We start from the raw sequence: 13,830 nt of genomic DNA, 5'->3' as shown, positions 1-13,830 counted from the left end.
TTTATGTACAGGACGAGGGGCGGCCATCGTTTATGTAGAAGCACCGCAGCCAGTATGTACGGGACGAGGGGCGGCCATCGTTTATGTAGGAGCACCGCAGCCAGTATGTGCAGGACGAGGGGCGGCCATCGTTTATGTAGGAGCACCGCAGCCAGTATGTGCCCCTGGGACGAGGGGCGGCCATCGTTTATGTAGGGGCACCGTAGCCAGTATGTGCAGGACAAGGGGCGGCCATCGTTTATGTAGGAGCACCGCAGCCAGTATGTGGGGGACGAGGGGCAGCCATCGTTTATGTAGGAGCACCGCAGCCAGTATGTGGGGGACGAGGGGCGGCCATCGTTTATGTAGGAGCACCGCAGCCAGTATGTACAGGACGAGGGGCGGCCATCGTTTATGTAGGAGCACCGCAGCCAGTATGTGAGGGGACGAGGGGCGGCCATCGTTTATGTAGGAGCACCGCAGCCAGTATGTGGGGGACGAGTGGCGGCCATCGTTTATGTAGGAGCACCGCAGCCAGTATGTGGAGGACGAGGGCCGGCCATCGTTTATGTAGGAGCACCGCAGCCAGTATGTGGGGGACGAGGGGCGGCCATCGTTTATGGAGGAGCACCGCAGCCAGTATGTGGGGGACGAGGGGTGGCCAGCGAGCATGTAGGAGCACCGCAGCCAGTATGTACAGGACGAGGGGCGACCATCGTTTATGTAGGAGCACCACAGCCAGTATGTGCAGGACGAGGGGCGGCCATCGTTCATGTAAGAGCACCACAGCCAGTATGTGCAGGACGAGGGGCGGCCATCGTTTATGTAGGTGCACCGCAGCCAGTATGTGGGGGACGAGGGGCGGCCATCGTTTATGTAGGAGCACCGCAGCCAGTATGTGTGGGACGAGGGGCGGCCATTGTTTATATAGGAGCACCGCAGCCAGTATGTGGGGGACGAGGGGCGGCCATCGTTTATGTAGGAGCACTGCAGCCAGTATGTGCAGGACGAGGGGCGGCCATCGTTTATGTAGGAGCACCGCAGCCAGTATGTGGGGGACGAGGGGCGGCCATCGTTTATGTAGGAGCACCTCAGCCAGTATGTGCAGGACGAGGGGCGGCCATCGTTTATGTAGGAGCACTGCAGCCAGTATGTGCAGGACGAGGGGCGGCCATCGTTTATGTAGGAGCACCGCAGCCAGTATGTGGGGGACGAGGGGCGGCCATCGTTTATGTAGGAGCACCGCAGCCAGTATGTACAGGACGAGGGGCGGCCATCGTTTATGTAGGAGCACCGCAGCCAGTATGTGAGGGGACGAGGGGCGGCCATCGTTTATGTAGGAGCACCGCAGCCAGTATGTGGGGGACGAGTGGCGGCCATCGTTTATGTAGGAGCACCGCAGCCAGTATGTGGAGGACGAGGGCCGGCCATCGTTTATGTAGGAGCACCGCAGCCAGTATGTGGGGGACGAGGGGCGGCCATCGTTTATGGAGGAGCACCGCAGCCAGTATGTGGGGGACGAGGGGTGGCCAGCGAGCATGTAGGAGCACCGCAGCCAGTATGTACAGGACGAGGGGCGACCATCGTTTATGTAGGAGCACCACAGCCAGTATGTGCAGGACGAGGGGCGGCCATCGTTCATGTAAGAGCACCACAGCCAGTATGTGCAGGACGAGGGGCGGTCATCGTTTATGTAGGTGCACCGCAGCCAGTATGTGGGGGACGAGGGGCGGCCATCGTTTATGTAGGAGCACCGCAGCCAGTATGTGTGGGACGAGGGGCGGCCATTGTTTATATAGGAGCACCGCAGCCAGTATGTGGGGGACGAGGGGCGGCCATCGTTTATGTAGGAGCACTGCAGCCAGTATGTGCAGGACGAGGGGCGGCCATCGTTTATGTAGGAGCACCGCAGCCAGTATGTGGGGGACGAGGGGCGGCCATCGTTTATGTAGGAGCACCTCAGCCAGTATGTGCAGGACGAGGGGCGGCCATCGTTTATGTAGGAGCACTGCAGCCAGTATGTGCAGGACGAGGGGCGGCCATCGTTTATGTAGGAGCACCGCAGCCAGTATGTGCGGGATGAGGGGCGGCCATCGTTTATGTAGGAGCACCGCAGCCAGTATGTACAGCACGAGGGGCGGCCATCGTTTATGTAGGAGCACCGCAGCCAGTATGTGGGGGACGAGGGGCGGCCTTCGTTTATGTAGGAGCACCGCAGCCAGTATGTGCAGGACGTGGGGCAGCCATCGTTTATGTAGGAGCACCGCAGCCAGTATGTGGGGGACGAGGGGCAGCCATCGTTTATGTAAGAGCACTGCAGCCAGTATGTGGGGGACGAGGGGCGGCCATCGTTTATGTAGGAGCACCGCAGCCAGTATGTGCAGGACGAGCCCCCAGATCCCATGAGGCTCCATAGAAGGTGACATATCATCCATCCATCATGTACATAAAGCACCCAGATCCCATGAGGATCTATAGAGAGTGACATATCAGCCATCCATCATGTACATAAAGCTCCCAGATCCCATGAGGCTCTATAGAAGGTGACATATCATCCATCCATCATGTACATAAAGCTCCCAGATCCCATGAGGCTCCATACAAGGTGACATATCATCCATCCATAATGTACATAAAGCTCCCAGATCCCATGAGGCTCCATACAAGGTGACCTATCATCCATCCATCATGTACATAAAGCTCCCAGATCCCATGAGGCTCCATACAAGGTGACATATCATCCATCCATCATGTACATAAAGCTCCCAGAACCCACGAGGCTCCATAGAGGGTGACATATCATCCATCCATCATGTACATAAAGCTCCCAGATCCCATGTGGTTTTCCCTCCTAACTGTCCCTCAAGCCTTACAGTATGTGTGGGACGAGGGGCGGCCATCGTTTTTGTAGGAGCACCGCAGCCAGTATGTGGGGGACGAGGGGCGGCCATCGTTTATGTAGGAGCACCGCAGCCAGTATGTGGGGGACGAGAGGCGGCAATCGTTGATGTAGGAGCACCACAGCCAGTATGTGGAGGACGAGGGGCGGCCATCGTTTATGTAGGAGCACCGCAGCCAGTATGTGGGGGACGAGGGGCGGTCATCGTTTATGTAGGAGCACCGCAGCCAATATGTGCGGGGACGAGGGGTGGCCATCGTTTATGTAGAAGCACCGCAGCCAGTATGTACAGGACGAGGGGCGGCCATCGTTTATGTAGGAGCACCGCAGCCAGTATGTGGGGGACGAGGGGCAGCCATCGTTTATGTATGAGCACTGCAGCCAGTATGTACAGGACGAGGGGCGGCCATTGTTTATGTAGGAGCACCACAGCCAGTATGTGGGGGACGAGGGGCAGCCATCGTTTATGTAGGAGCACTGCAGCCAGTATGTACAGGACGAGGGGCGGCCATCGTTTATGTAGGAGCACCACAGCCAGTATGTGGGGGACGAGGGGCGGCCATCGTTTATGTAGGAGCACCGCAGCCAGTATGTGGGGGATGAGGGGCGGCCATCGTTTATGTAGGAGCACTGCAGCCAGTATGTGCAGGACGAGGGGCGGCCATCGTTCATGTAAGAGCACCACAGCCAGTATGTGCAGGACGAGGGGCGGCCATCGTTTATGTAGGTGCACCGCAGCCAGTATGTGGGGGACGAGGGGCGGCCATCGTTTATGTAGGAGCACCGCAGCCAGTATGTGTGGGACGAGGGGCGGCCATTGTTTATATAGGAGCACCGCAGCCAGTATGTGGGGGACGAGGGGCGGCCATCGTTTATGTAGGAGCACTGCAGCCAGTATGTGCAGGACGAGGGGCGGCCATCGTTTATGTAGGAGCACCGCAGCCAGTATGTGGGGGACGAGGGGCGGCCATCGTTTATGTAGGAGCACCTCAGCCAGTATGTGCAGGACGAGGGGCGGCCATCGTTTATGTAGGAGCACTGCAGCCAGTATGTGCAGGACGAGGGGCGGCCATCGTTTATGTAGGAGCACCGCAGCCAGTATGTGCGGGATGAGGGGCGGCCATCGTTTATGTAGGAGCACCGCAGCCAGTATGTACAGCACGAGGGGCGGCCATCGTTTATGTAGGAGCACCGCAGCCAGTATGTGGGGGACGAGGGGCGGCCTTCGTTTATGTAGGAGCGCCGCAGCCAGTATGTGCAGGACGTGGGGCAGCCATCGTTTATGTAGGAGCACCGCAGCCAGTATGTGGGGGACGAGGGGCAGCCATCGTTTATATAGGAGCACCGCAGTCAGTTTGTGTAGGACGAGGGGTGGGCATCGTTTATGTAGGAGCACCGCAGCCAGTATGTGCAGGACGAGGGGCGGCCATCGCTTATGTAGGAGCACCGCAGCCAGTAGGTGGGGGACGAGGGGCGGCCATCATTTATGTAGGAGCACCGCAGCCAGTATGTGGGGATGAGGGGTGGCCATCGTTTATGTAGGAGCACCGCAGCCAGTATGTGGGGGACGAGGGGCGGCCATCGTTTATGTAGGAGCACCGCAGCCAGTATGCACAGCACGAGGGGCGGCCATCGTTTATGTAGGAGCACCGCAGCCAGTATGTGTGGGACGAGGGGCGGCCATCGTTTATGTAGGAGCACCGCAGCCAGTATGTACAGCACGAGGGGCGGCCATCGTTTATGTAGGAGCACCGCAGCCAGTATGTGCAGGACGAGGGGTAGCCATCGTTTATATAGGAGCACCGCAGCCAGTATGTGGGGGACGAGGGGCGGCCATAGTTTATGCAGGGGCACCGCAGCCAGTATGTGGGGGACGAGGGGTGGCCATCGTTTACGTAGGAGCACCGCAGCCAGTATGTACAGGACGAGGGGCGGCCATCGTTTATGTAGGAGCACTGCAGCCAGTATGTGCAGGACGAGGGGCGGCCATCGTTTATGTAGGAGCACCACAGCCAGTATGTGGGGACGAGGTGCGGCCATCGTTTATGTAGGAGCACCACAGCCAGTATGTGCAGGACGAGGGGCGCCCATCGTTTATGAAGGAGCACCGCAGCCAGTATGTGCGGGACGAGGGGCGGCCATCGTTTATATAGGACCACCGCAGCCAGTATGTGGGGGACGAGGGGCGGCCATCGTTTATGTAGGAGCACCGCAGCTAGTATGTGCGGGACGAGGGGCGGCCATCGTTTATGTAGGAGCACCACAGCCAGTATGTGGAGGACGAGGGGCGGCCATCGTTTATGTAGGAGCACTGCAGACAGTATGTGCGGGACGAGGGGTGGCCATCGTTTATGTAGGAGCACCGCAGCCAGTATGTGGGGGACGAGGGGCGGCCATCGTTTATGTAGGATCACCGCAGCCAGTATGTGCAGGACGTGGGGCGGCCATCGTTTATGTAGGAGCACCGCAGCCAGTATGTGGGGGACGAGGGGCAGCCATCGTTTATGTAGGAGCACCGCAGTCAGTTTGTGTAGGACGAGGGGTGGGCATCGTTTATGTAGGAGCACCGCAGCCAGTATGTGGGGGACGAGGGGCAGCCATCGTTTATGTAGGAGCACCACAGTCAGTTTGTGTAGGACGAGGGGTGGGCATCGTTTATGTAGGAGCACCGCAGCCAGTATGTGGGGGACGAGGGGCGGCCATCGTTTATGTAGGAGCACCACAGCCAGTATGTGGAGGACGAGGGGCGGCCATCGTTTATGTAGGAGCACCGCAGCCAGTATGTGGGGGACGAGGGGCGGCCATCGTTTATGTAGGATCACCGCAGCCAGTATGTGCAGGACGTGGGGCGGCCATCGTTTATGTAGGAGCACCGCAGCCAGTATGTGGGGGACGAGGTGCAGCCATCGTTTATGTAGGAGCACTGCAGTCAGTTTGTGTAGGACGAGGGGCGGCCATCGTTTATGTAGGAGCACTGCAGCCAGTATGTGTAGGGACGAGGGGCGGCCATCGCTTATGTAGGAGCACCGCAGCCAGTATGTGCAGGACGAGGGGCGGCCATCGTTTATGTAGGAGCACCGCAGTCAGTATGTGGGGGGCGAGGGGCGGCCATCGTTTATGTAGGAGCACCGCAGCCAGTATGTACAGGACGAGGGGCGGCCATCGTTTATGTAGGAGCACTGCAGCCAGTATGTGGGGGGCGAGGGGCGGCCATCGTTTATGTAGGAGCACCGCAGCCAGTATGTGCAGGACGAGGGGCGGCCATCGTTTATATAGGAGCACCGCAGCCAGTATGTACAGGACGAGGGGCGGCCATCGTTTATATAGGAGCACCGCAGCCAGTATGTGGGGGACGAGGGGCGGCCATCGATTATGTAGGAGCACCGCAGCCAGTATGTACAGGACGAGGGGCGGCCATCATTTGCTGACTTTGGTCCCGCCTAAATGGGAAAACCAAAGAATCACTCCAAGCGGGAAGGTTGCTGGGATTTGCCTGGTCTAGCTGCTCGGTGGACATCGCCACTACTGTAGTATCTTATAGGTTATATATTTTCACTAGAATTCTTGACTTTTAGAAGTTTGTAAGTAGCATCATCTGCCAATGTAGAAGGAGAGCAGCCATATGGTGATCTGCAGCGTATGCTATATGTTTACAGACCGACTAGAGGAAAAGCCAAACTTCACCTGACAGAAAAGCAAGCTTGTGTCTCTACTGGAGGAAAAGCTGCAGAGTCTTCAGGAGAGAATAACTACATTGAAACTTATTAAGGAAGGTGAGAATTTCACTAACAGAGTAGCAGAAAGTCTTTAAAATGTTGAATGAAAAGAAATGTCCAGTGTACCTGCAGAAGCCAAGGAATGGAAGCATGTGACCCAAAGAAGCAGGAGGATCAGGAGTCAGCCAGCACCCATACTGCTCGGGAATCGGTACCAGGCTCTACCGCAGGGGGGGGGGGGGGGGGGTACTGGTTATGGAGCAGAAGGAGAAAGAGGTACAGCAAGAAATGACTACCCACAAAGAGCAGAGGAGAAAGAGGTACAGTGAGAAATGACTCTACCCACAAAGAGCAGAGGAGAAAGAGGTGCAGCAAGAAATGACTCTACCCACAAAGAACAGGACAGAAAGGGGTACAGCAAGAAATGACTCTACTCACAATCAACAGAGCAGAGGAGAGAGAGGTGCAGCAAGAAATGACTCTACCTACAAAGAGCAGAGGAGAAAGAGGTGCAGCAAGAAATGACTCTACCTACAAAGAGCAGAGGAGAAAGAGGGACAGCAAGAAATGGCTCTACCCACAAAGAACAGAGCAGAGGAGAAAGAGGTGCAGCAAAAAATGACTCTACCCACACAGAGCAGAGGAGAAAGAGGTACAGCAAAAAATGACTCTACCCACAAAGAACAGAGGAGAAAGAGGTCCAGCAAGAAATGACTCTACCCACAAAGAACAGAGGAGAAAGAGGTACAGCAAGAAATGACTCTACCCACAAAGAACAGGACAGAAAGGGGTACAGCAAGAAATGACTCTACTCACAATCAACAGAGCAGAGGAGAAAGAGGTGCAGCAAGAAATGACTCTACCTACAAAGAGCAGAGGAGAAAGAGGTGCAGCAAGAAATGACTCTACCTACAAAGAGCAGAGGAGAAAGAGGTGCAGGAAGAAATGACTCTACCTACAAAGAGCAGAGGAGAAAGAGGGACAGCAAGAAATGGCTCTACCCACAAAGAACAGAGCAGAGGAGAAAGAGGTGCAGCAAGAAATGACTCTACCCACAAAGAGCAGAGGAGAAAGAGGTACAGCAAAAAATGACTCTACCCACAAAGAACAGAGGAGAAAGAGGTCCAGCAAGAAATGACTCTACCCACAAAGAACAGAGGAGAAAGAGGTACAGCAAGAAATGACTACCCACAAAGAGCAGAGGAGAAAGAGGAACAGCAAGAAATGACTCTACCCACAAAGAACAGAGGAGAAAGAGGTACAGCAAGAAATGACTCTACCCACAAAGAGCCGATGAGAAAGAGGTACAACAAGAAATGACTCTACCCACAAAGAGCAGAGGAGAGGAGAAAGAGGTAGAGTAAGAAATGACTCTACCCAAAAAGAACAGAGCAGAGGAGAAAGAGGTACAGCAAGAAATGACTCTACCCACAAAGAGGAGAGGAGAAAGAGGTCCAGCAAGAAATAACTTTACCCGCAGAAAGCAGAAGAGAAAGAGGTACAGCAAGAAATCATTCTACCCACAAAGAGCAGAGGAGAAAGAGGTGCAGCAAGAAATGACTTTACCCGCAGAAAGCAGAGGAGAAAGAGGTGCAGCAAGAAATAACTCTACCCACAAAGATCAGAGGAGAAAGAGGTACAGCAAGAAATGACTCCACCCACAAAGAACAGAGGAGAACGAGGTACAGCAAGAAATGACTCTACCCACAAAGAGCAGAGGAGAAAGAGGTACAGCAAGAAATGACTCTACCCACAAAGATCAGAGGAGAAAGAGGTACAGCAAGAAATGACTCTACCCACAAAGAACAGAGGAGAACGAGGTACAGCAAGAAATGACTCTACCCACAAAGAGCAGAAAGAGGTACAGCAAGAAATGACTCTACCCACAAAGAGCAGAAGAGAAAGAGGTACAGCAAGAAATGACTCTACCCACAAAGAACAGAGGAGAAAGAGGTACAGCAAGAAATGACTCTATCCGCAAAGAATAGAGGAGAAGAGAAAGAGGTACAGCAAGAAATGACTCTACCCACATAGAGCAGAGGAGAAAGAGGTACAGCAAGAAATGACTCTACCCACAAAGAACAGAGGAGAAAGAGGTCCAGCAAGAAATGATTCTACCCACAAAGAGCAGAGAAAAAAGAGGTACAGCAAGAAATGACTCTACCCACAAAGAGCAGAGGAGAAAGAAGTCCAGCAAGAAATGTCTCTACCCAAAGAGAACAGAGGAGAAAGAGGTACAGCAAGAAATGACTATACCCAAAAAGAGCCGAGGAGAAAGAGGTACAGCAAGATATGACTCTACCCACAAAGACCAGAGGAGAAAGAGGTGCAGCAAGAAATGACTCTACACACAAAGAGCAGAGGAGAAAGAGGTGCAACAAGAAATGACTCTACCCACAAGAACAGAGCAGAGGAGAAAGAGGTACAGCAAGAAATGACTCTACCCACAAAGACCAGAGGAGAAAGAGGTGCAGCAAGAAATGACTCTACCCACAGAGAGCAGAGGAGAAAGAGGTACAACAAGAAATGACTCTACCCACAAAGAGCAGAGCAGAGGAGAAAGAGGTACTGCAAGAAATGACTCTACCAACAAAGAGCAGAGGAGAAAGAGGTACAGCAAGAAATGATTCTACCAACAAAGAGCAGAGGAAAAAGAGGTACAGCAAGAAATGACTCTACCCACAAAGAACAGAGAAGAGGAGAAAGAGGTACAGCAAGAAATGACTCTACCCACAAAGAGCAGAGGAGAAAGAGGTACAGCAAGAAATGACTCTACCCACAAAGAGCAGAGGAGAAAGAGGTACAGCAAGAAATGACTCTACCCACAAAGAGCAGAGGAGAAAGAGGTACAGCAAGAAATGATTCTACCAACAAAGAGCAGAGGAAAAAGAGGTACAGCAAGAAATGACTCTACCCACAAAGAACAGAGAAGAGGAGAAAGAGGTACAGCAAGAAATGACTCTACCCACAAAGAACAGAGGAGAAAGAGGTACAGCAAGAAATGACTCTACCCACAAAGAGCAGAGGAGAAAGAGGTACAGCAATAAATGACTCTACCCACAAAGAACAGAGGAGAAAGAGGTACAGCAAGAAATGACTCTACCAACAAAGAGCAGAGGAGAAAGAGGTGCAGCAAGAAATGACTACCCACAAAGAGCAGAGGAGAAAGAGGTACAGCAAGAAATGACTCTACCCACAAAGAGCAGAGGAGAAAGAGGTACAGCAAGAAATGACTCTACCCACAAAGAGCAGAGGAGAAAGAGGTACAGCAAGAAATGACTCTACCAACAAAGAGCAGAGGAGAAAGAGGAACAGCCAGAAATGACTCTACCCACAAAGAACAGAGGAGACAGAGGTACAGCAAGAAATGACTCTACCCACAAAGAGCAGAGGAGAAAGAGGTGCAACAAGAAATGACTCTACCCACAAGAACAGAGCAGAGGAGAAAGAGGTACAGCAAGAAATGACTCTACCCACAAAGAGCAACGGAGAAAGGGGCACAGCAAGAAATGACTCTACCCACAAAGAACAGAGGAGAAAGAGGTACAGCAAGATATGACTCTACCCACAAAGACCAGAGGAGAAAGAGGTGCAGCAAGAAATGACTCTACACACAAAGAGCAGAGGAGAAAGAGGTGCAAAAAGAAATGACTCTACCCACAAGAACAGAGCAGAGGAGAAAGAGGTACAGCAAGAAATGACTCTACCCACAAAGACCAGAGGAGAAAGAGGTGCAGCAAGAAATGACTCTACCCACAGAGAGCAGAGGAGAAAGAGGAACAGCAAGAAATGACTCTACCCACAAAGAACAGAGGAGAAAGAGGTACAGCAAGAAATGACTCTACCAACAAAGAGCAGAGGAGAAAGAGGAACAGCCAGAAATGACTCTACCCACAAAGAACAGAGGAGATAGAGGTACAGCAAGAAATGACTCTACCCACAAATAGCCGAGGAGAAAGAGGTACAGCAAGAAATGACTCTACCCACAAAGAGGAGAGGAGAAAGAGGTGCAGCAAGAAATGACTCTACACACAAAGAGCAGAGGAGAAAGAGGTGCAACAAGAAATGACTCTACCCACAAGAACAGAGCAGAGGAGAAAGAGGTACAGCAAGAAATGACTCTACCCACAAAGAGCAACGGAGAAAGGGGCACAGCAAGAAACGACTCTACCCACAAAGAACAGAGGAGAAAGAGGTACAGCAAGATATGACTCTACCCACAAAGACCAGAGGAGAAAGAGGTGCAGCAAGAAATGACTCTACACACAAAGAGCAGAGGAGAAAGAGGTGCAACAAGAAATGACTCTACCCACAAGAACAGAGCAGAGGAGAAAGAGGTACAGCAAGAAATGACTCTACCCACAAAGACCAGAGGAGAAAGAGGTGCAGCAAGAAATGACTCTACCCACAGAGAGCAGAGGAGAAAGAGGTACAACAAGAAATGACTCTACCCACAAAGAGCAGAGCAGAGGAGAAAGAGGTACAGCAAGAAATGACTCTACCCACAAAGAGAAGAGGAGAAAGAGGTACAGCAAGAAATGACTCTACCCACAAAGAGCAGAGGAGAAAGAGGTACAGCAAGAAATGACTCTACCCACAAAGAACAGAGAAGAGGAGAAAGAGGTACAGCAAGAAATGACTCTACCCACAAAGAACAGAGGAGAAAGAGGTACAGCAAGAAATGACTCTACCCACAAAGAGCAGAGGAGAAAGAGGTACAGCAAGAAATGACTCTACCCACAAAGAGCAGAGGAGAAAGAGGTACAGCAAGAAATGACTCTACCCACAAAGAACAGAGGAGAGGAGAAAGAGGTACAGCAAGAAATGACTCTACCCACAAAGAACAGAGGAGAAAGAGGTCCAGCAAGAAATGACTCTACCCACAAAGAGCAGAGGAGAAAGAGGTACAGCAAGAAATGACTCTACCCACAAAGAGCAGAGGAGAAAGAAGAACAGCCTGAAATGACTCTACCCACAAAGAACAGAGGAGACAGAGGTACAGCAAGAAATGACTCTACCCACAAAGAGCCGAGGAGAAAGAGGTACAGCAAGAAATGACTCTACCCACAAAGAGGAGAGGAGAAAGAGGTGCAGCAAGAAATGACTCTACACACAAAGAGCAGAGGAGAAAGAGGTGCAACAAGAAATGACTCTACCCACAAGAACAGAGCAGAGGAGAAAGAGGTACAGCAAGAAATGACTCTACCCACAAAGAGCAACGGAGAAAGGGGCACAGCAAGAAATGACTCTACCCACAAAGAACAGAGGAGAAAGAGGTACAGCAAGATATGTCTCTACCCACAAAGACCAGAGGAGAAAGAGGTGCAGCAAGAAATGACTCTACACACAAAGAGCAGAGGAGAAAGAGGTGCAACAAGAAATGACTCTACCCACAAGAACAGAGCAGAGGAGAAAGAGGTACAGCAAGAAATGACTCTACCCACAAAGACCAGAGGAGAAAGAGGTGCAGCAAGAAATGACTCTACCCACAGAGAGCAGAGGAGAAAGAGGTACAGCAAGAAATGACTCTAACCACAAAGAGCAGAGGAGAAAGAGGTACAGCAAGAAATGACTCTACTCACAAAGAGCAGAGGAGAAAGAGGTGCAACAAGAAATGACTCTACCCACAAGAACAGAGCAGAGGAGAAAGAGGTACAGCAAGAAATGACTCTACCCACAAAGAGCAACGGAGAAAGGGGCACAGCAAGAAATGACTCTACCCACAAAGAACAGAGGAGAAAGAGGTACAGCAAGATATGTCTCTACCCACAAAGACCAGAGGAGAAAGAGGTGCAGCAAGAAATGACTCTACACACAAAGAGCAGAGGAGAAAGAGGTGCAACAAGAAATGACTCTACCCACAAGAACAGAGCAGAGGAGAAAGAGGTACAGCAAGAAATGACTCTACCCACAAAGACCAGAGGAGAAAGAGGTGCAGCAAGAAATGACTCTACCCACAGAGAGCAGAGGAGAAAGAGGAACAGCAAGAAATGACTCTACCCATAAAGAGCAGAGGAGAAAGAGGTACAGCAAGAAATGACTCTACCAACAAAGAACAGGGGAGAAAGAGGTACAGCAAGAAATGACTCTACCAACAAAGAGCAGAGGAGAAAGAGGTACAGCAAGAAATGACTCTACCAACAAAGAGCAGAGGAGAAAGAGGAACAGCCAGAAATGACTCTACCCACAAAGACCAGAGGAGAAAGAGGTGCAGCAAGAAATGACTCTACCCACAAAGAACAGAGGAGAAAGAGGTACAGCAAGAAATGACTCTACCAACAAAGAGCAGAGGAGAAAGAGGAACAGCCAGAAATGACTCTACCCACAAAGACCAGAGGAGAAAGAGGTGCAGCAAGAAATGACTCTACCCACAGAGAGCAGAGGAGAAAGAGGAACAGCAAGAAATGACTCTACCAACAAAGAGCAGAGGAGAAAGAGGTACAGCAAGAAATGACTCTACCCACAAATAGCCGAGGAGAAAGAGGTACAGCAAGAAATGACTCTACCCACAAAGAGGAGAGGAGAAAGAGGTGCAGCAAGAAATGACTCTACACACAAAGAGCAGAGGAGAAAGAGGTGCAACAAGAAATGACTCTACCCACAAGAACAGAGCAGAGGAGAAAGAGGTACAGCAAGAATTGACTCTACCCACAAAGAGCAACGGAGAAAGGGGCACAGCAAGAAATGACTCTACCCACAAAGAACAGAGGAGAAAGAGGTACAGCAAGATATGACTCTACCCACAAAGACCAGAGGAGAAAGAGGTGCAGCAAGAAATGACTCTACACACAAAGAGCAGAGGAGAAAGAGGTACAGCAAGATATGACTCTACCCACAAAGACCAGAGGAGAAAGAGGTGCAACAAGAAATGACTCTACCCACAAGAACAGAGCAGAGGAGAAAGAGGTACAGCAAGAAATGACTCTACCCACAAAGAGCAGAGGAGAAAGAGGTACAGCAAGAAATGACTCTACCCACAAAGACCAGAGGAGAAAGAGGTGCAGCAAGAAATGACTCTACCCACAGAGAGCAGAGGAGAAAGAGGTACAACAAGAAATGACTCTACCCACAAAGATCAGAGGAGAAAGAGGTACAGCAAGAAATGACTCTACCCACAAAGAGCAGAGCAGAGGAGAAAGAGGTACAGCAAGAAATGACTCTACCAACAAAGAGCAGAGGAGAAAGAGGTACAGCAAGAAATGACTCTACCCACAAAGAACAGAGAAGAGGAGAAAG

The sequence above is a fragment of the Eleutherodactylus coqui genome, chromosome 8 (assembly GCF_035609145.1).
Source record: "Eleutherodactylus coqui strain aEleCoq1 chromosome 8, aEleCoq1.hap1, whole genome shotgun sequence".
Lineage (NCBI taxonomy): Eukaryota > Metazoa > Chordata > Amphibia > Anura > Eleutherodactylidae > Eleutherodactylus > Eleutherodactylus coqui.
This window is presented reverse-complemented; position numbering follows the sequence as displayed.